Here is a 6665-nt window from a genome sequence, read left to right as displayed (position 1 = left end):
GATCAGTGTTATCCTTCTGTAGTTTCTACAGTTCTGCACACCACCCTTATTATCATAATCAGTACCCAAACACATTTTATATACTCCTCACACATCCTCTCACTTTCCAAGATTACAGTAAACAATCCAGTTAAAAAGACCACTGCCATTTCTCCTAAACACCTCCATGCTTCCACCGGTATGTCATCTGGACCCAATAGCCTTTCCATTCTTAAACCTCTTCATAGCTATCCTTACTTCCTCCATGAAAATCTGTTGCACTTCTTGATTCACCATACCCACATCATCCAAACTTCTCTCTCTCTCTCATTCTCTTCATTCAACTGCCCATCAAAGCATGTTTCCATCTTCTCTACACACTCTCCTCACTTGTGAGTACATTTCCACCATTATCCTTTATCAGCCTTATTTGCTGCACATCCTTCCTAACTATGTACCTCTGTCTAGCCATTTGGTACAGGTACTATTCTCTATCCTTGGATCCTTGGTGTCCAACCTTACATACAACCCTTCAGATGCCCCATCCTCAGCGTTATGCCACCACTGTTTTTGCCATGCACCCCATCTCCTTATACTCCTGTCTACTTTCTTCATTTGCCTGACAATCCCACTTCTCCTTCACCAACCTCTTTCTCTGTATACTCCCCTGTACTTCCTCATTCCACCAGCAGGTTTTCTTATCCTCTTTCCTTTATGCAGATGTCATACCAAGCCCCATTCTACTCTTCTCCCTTACTAGCTCGGATGTAGTTACCCAGATATTTGCTAACTCTTCACTGCCACCCCTGCCTGTCTTAACTCTTCCCTGAACTCAGCCTCACAATCACCCTTTCTCAGTATCCACCATTTGATCTATGGTGCTGCCCTCACACTCCTCCCCCTCTTCTTGATCACTAATGTCATCCCACAGACCAACATTCCATGCTGCCTAACTACACTTTCCCCTGTCACCACTTTACAGTTTCCAATCCCCTTCAAACAGGTCCACCTGCATAGGAGATAATCCACCTGTGTGCATCTTCCTCCACTCTTGTATGTCACCCTCTTTCCCTCTGTCTTACGTATTCACCACAGCCATGTCCAACCTCTTTTGCAAACTCTACCACCATCTCACCTTCTGCATTCCTTTGCTTAACACCATACCTACCCATAACTTCTGTATCCCCTCTGTCCCCTTCACCAACATGCCCATTGAAATCTGTTCCAATCACCACTCTCTCACCCATGGGTGCACTCATCACCACTTCATCCAACCACTCCAAAGTACATCTGTCTCATCCATCACACATGCAATTAGTGGAGAATATGCACTAACAACTGTCATCATTACACCATCAATTCCCAACCTCCAAAACATCACTCTACCCGACACTCTTATCACCTCCACAAACATTCTGGGTATAATGTTCCTTCAGGTTAACCCCTACACCAATTCCCCTCCCATACACAATATGATAGAACTATTTGAACCAAACTCCAATACACACAGCCATACACCCCTTCCACCTGGTCTCTGGCACACACAATATATCCACCTTTCCTCTGTCCATCATATCAGCTAGCTCTGTCCCCATAACACTCATACTCACAACATTAACAGTCCCTACCCTCACTACCATGCTCCTAGTCTTTCTCGTCTCTGCCTGCCATATGAGCTTCAGACATCCTCCAGGGTATGTCTGTGAATGCAAAGGCTACTGTACTATCAAATGATATACGTGTGTTATAGCAATACAAAGAAAGTGTCACTAATTTTGGCCCATAGCCCACCATGTATGTGTAGTGTCCTCCAGATGTCCTGCCCTACCAGGTTGACATGAATGACTCAGCAGCAAGAGTGTAATTACAGTGTGCCATACTGACATAAAACAGAAATGTATAACAGGTATTACCTGTACATATGTATGTATGGGTAGGTGTGCCTGGCTGCTTCATAACTGACATGGGATGCAAAACATCAGGTACATAAGCTGTACATGTTGTACACATGTGTAATCTTATCTTCTGTGCATCCAACAGAGTTATACTTCTATAGCTAATGGATGTTGCATTGCCCTTACACAGACATGGGTACTAGAATAAGCATGGGTATCATATTGAAATTGGAGAGGGTACAACTGTGTTATGACCTTGTGTCCATGCCTACTACAAACAGATATATGACCACCCACATAGCTGTATGGCCTCAGCAATACCTTACTTGTAAAACCTGTTTCCACCAAACTAGAGTAATCCCCTTTGCTGGACATCAGGAATGCACAAAGCACATAATTGGATGCTATATTGGCTGTACAGAGCAAAGTAGGATCATGCACCAACTGGGCAGCATGTCAACATTTGTCTGAATGAGCATATTAGGTCACAGGTGGATTACTATAAGGTTAACTATGAGAACAAACTGGACACATCCACTAAGGGCAATCACAAGGCCATCTTCACATGTGTCTGCAGTCTCAGAGGCAACAACCCAACCCACCCTGTGATGGTGGTCAATCACACGACATACACACACACCATAGCTACAGCCAAACTGCTGCAGACAGGTTTAGGGCAAACATCACCCCTCAGCTCACCATCAGTATAGGTGGATATGCACAGCACATGCACCCCTCCCCTCATCATCATGGATCAGGTGCAAACTGCCTAATCAAAGTTAACAAAAGCAAGTCCCCTTGGGACCTGATAACATTCTTGTCTGCATCCTACATGAACCCAGGCATATGCTTTCAGCTCTGTTACACACTGTATGCAAGCAAAGCCTGAGTACCATTGACATCCCATCTGTAAGAAATGCAGCCACTGTCATTTCTCTACACAAACGTCAATGATGAATGGTGGTTTATGCAATGTACTGGCAAGAAAACAACCACTTTTTGCCTTCACTTCACTTTACACCAAAAAATACAAGTAGCAAGTTCCAATAAGGCAAACCAGGATAAAATTTTCACATCAATTTATTTGGTACCTCAGCTTTTCACCTTCAAAGAATATTCACATTCAAGTACACCTTTCCTTTATACCACTAACAATTATGTTAAACCAATTACAGTGAATGCAATTAAACCTAGATAACCTTATGAAAGGTAACACATTCATTTTTCTTTTTCCTTTATAACACACCATAACACATTTTTCAAAATGTAATGTTTATGTTTCTTATATTCAAACACCTTATTATATACAAAAATAATTATAAAATTAGATTGCTGTCAATGTTCATACCCCTAGGTTGTAATGTCCTAAAATTAATAACCATCCTACATTCTAGTCTATTTAGTTCTTCTTTAACAATACCCCCATAGCTCAAAACAGGACAAGCCAAAACACTAAATAATATCCCTGTATTACAACCCCATGTGTAGACAAAAAGTGTAGAGCTACTGGGCTAAAATATTTTTATTTCTAACGCCCTTTAAATGCTGTAAAATCCTTACCTTTACTTTCCTTTTTGTCTGTCCTATATACCATTTTACCTTTATACATGCAAAACCCATAATGTAAACAATACCCAGTGAGTTACATGTATAACCTTCCCTAGCTTTATACCTTTTTCCATTAATTTCTCACCCATCCAGATTTTTACCCTATTACACACACTGCGATTACCACATGACCACATTCCTATTCTACCTACACTTTTACTTGCCCCCACCCCCACTTAGTATTTCCTTTAAATTAGCAAATCTACCTTAAGAGAAGGTTATATGTTCAGGGAAGATAGATCCTATGTTACTATCTTCCTTCACCATATACCAGAAGTTTTTACTAATGCTTTCAATTTTCTGGCTAAATGGTGAAAATGTTGTCACAAAATATTAGTTCTCCTGTTCTTGCCTTCCCTGATTAACACTTGTATCCCTATTGAAACCTTCCCTTAACACACACTGCACCATTTTGTTATTTTTTCTTTCCTTTCACCTAAAACTATTCTCCTAAAAGGTTTTCAGGATACCCTCTACATCTTAATCTCTCCAGAGACTCTTCCAGGACTCCTTGTTTTAGCTTTTCCTCTGATGTATTCCAAAAAACCCGTTTCAACTCACCGAAGTGTAAAGCCTTAATCAAGTGTGGGGGATGCATGTTTTTAGCATGCAGAAAATTATTAACTGCAGTTGCATTTCTATAGGGTCTGAACTGCATGTGACAATCAACTTCCACATACAGTTCCACATCCAGGTAGGTAATACTTTTAGCATTTGTTTTATACACACATTTTAAACCATGACTTGTACTATTCATATCTGTTATAAACTCTTCAAATTTCTCCTGCTCACCCTTACATACAAATATTAGGTCATCTATAAATCTGCCAAAAAACACCACATTATTCATAAAAAAACTGATTTTGGTACACAAATTCCTTCTCAAACTCTCCCATGTAATCTATAGCATATAAGGGCGCAAACACCACCCCCATTGCTGTATCCTTCTTCTGGAGAAAAACTTCTTCCCCACCTAAAGTAGTTATGTGTCAAACAGAATTCTAATAAGAGTAGAAGGAAGGAAAATCAGGGTCCTTCTCCCATTACTTTTCCCATAGCTTCCAGACCTCTCCTTGTCTCAATGTTTGTATATAAAGAACTTACATCTACTGTGGCCCAAAAATAATCTTGTTGCCACCTGATTTTCTTTATTTTCTCATATAATTCCCTCGTATTCTGTATATGTGCTGGTACTCTTTTTAAATACATTATCTTTTCTAAATAACTTTCGTACATCCTTGTTATTAAAAAGTCCTAACCTTTCACCTCTTTCCAGTATTTCAGACAGTTCTTCATTGAACCTACACTTTGCGTTCTCATTTAATTCAATATATTCACTAGTAACCCCAACTAAATCCACCACCATCTTCTCATAGTCTTTTTTATTCATTATAACCCAATTTCCCCCTTTATCAGCTTGGCGAAAAACAAAATCATCTAATTTCAAACATGCCCCCTGTAATTCCCTCCATTCCCTTTTAGTCAAATTATATTATTTCTCTTCATGAGAAAAAAGCTCAAATTCACTTTCAGTTTGACTACATACTACATCTTCATACACTCTAATATACATGGGAAGCTTAGGTGGTAAGAATTTATTTTTGTTTGAGGCAGAATCTGGTACATCAAGGTGGTCATATCCAGTGTCAAACTCATTGTATGGTGCAATTTCAGGCTCATATAAATTGTCATTTTCAGGACAATTTTCCAACCAATTATTCATATCAGTCATTATTTCAGTTTCATAAATACTAACATTTAAAAGTTCTTCATCAATTTCATGTGCTTCTACTTCACATGTTTTATTCCTGTTTTCACAACTTTTCTTGTTATTAAAAAATGCTTTCAAATACAATTTTCTACAAAACACTTGCCCCCAGATACTGTATGCCTTGCACGGTGTGCAGGATCAGTGCAGGAGCTCTAGCAGGCAATATGTCTGCCGTGCGATCCAGGAAAAGCCTGCAGGGGCATGCACGAGTATACCCTGCACTAGTCCTGCATGGACTAAGCCCCTGTATGCAAATCACTCCATTTGCAAGAGAAATACATGCAAATGAGGTGAATTTGCAATATAGGAAGCTTGCAACCGGCCGTGCAGGACTAGTGCAATCTGCAGAAATCCAAGTACATTTCTGCAAAATCCAAAACGGAGCCATGACAGCTCCAAATAAAGGCTGCATATCAGTCAGGAAGCATACCAATAGCCAAGTATAAGGCCATTGGCATTGCAAACAACATAAAAAATAAAAAAATCAACTTTTATTTTTTTTTTAGCTGATCTTGGCTGTTTAAGCGTAGGGCAGCAGAGCGCAAACAGGATTGGGGGAAAATAACAAAATAAACCTAAAATAAGCATTCTAACTAAAATCACTATTCTGCCATGCAAGTCAATGGCAGGCAGAAGACAACATGGCCAATGAGTAGTGGTTGCTAAGGGGGAAGGCTCAGTGTAAGACATGTAACTATGCATTAGCAGGCAATCCTATGCAAATGACAGGATTGATAGTGAATCCAAGTTTTCCCCAGCATGCTAGTCAGATCCCAACAGTGTAAGAGTTGGAATAGCTTGGTGCAAGCCTAGGAGTTAGCTGACATCATGGAGGGGGGGGGGGGTGTCAGACATACTGTAAGCAGATTGGAGCCCTGTTGCTCAGGTTTGCTCCTAGCTAAGTACAGCTAAGCAAGGGGGTGTGTCTGACTCTGCCTAGCGCTCTGTACATTGCCTAAACAGGTGTGCATGCCGCGCACCGGGTTTTAAAGGTTTAAAAAAAAGTTAAACCAGGAACTAGCAGCTCTGTGCACATATGAGCACTCTGTTTGCAAGGCGCACCCCTGAGCTTAAACAGGAAGGCAATGGGAAGGGACAACAGCAGTAGGAAGGTAATCTAGGAGAACTAGCATAGCTGTCAGGTGAAATGTATCAGAATTAACCAGTTACACAGGTAGCAGACAAGCACAGCCCAGAACACTACTATAAACTATGCAAACACCTTCCCCTCTGGTTTTTCCCACACTCTACACCACCAGTGTAAACAAGCGGGGAACTTTTAACACTCACAACAGCAAAATGATAGGGGCTGCAATAGCTATCATACAACAACTTGTGGAAGATGCTGAGGATTGTGAGTATGAATGCTGTCAACCAATCCACAGGGAGGAGATGGAGAAGAGTGTACAGAC

This window comes from Protopterus annectens, chromosome 1.part0 (assembly GCF_019279795.1).
Source record: "Protopterus annectens isolate FY-2018-M chromosome 1.part0, PAN1.0, whole genome shotgun sequence".
Taxonomy (NCBI): domain Eukaryota; kingdom Metazoa; phylum Chordata; order Ceratodontiformes; family Protopteridae; genus Protopterus; species Protopterus annectens.
The sequence above is the reverse complement of the archived record's forward strand: the minus strand, read 5'-3'. Positions refer to the sequence as shown.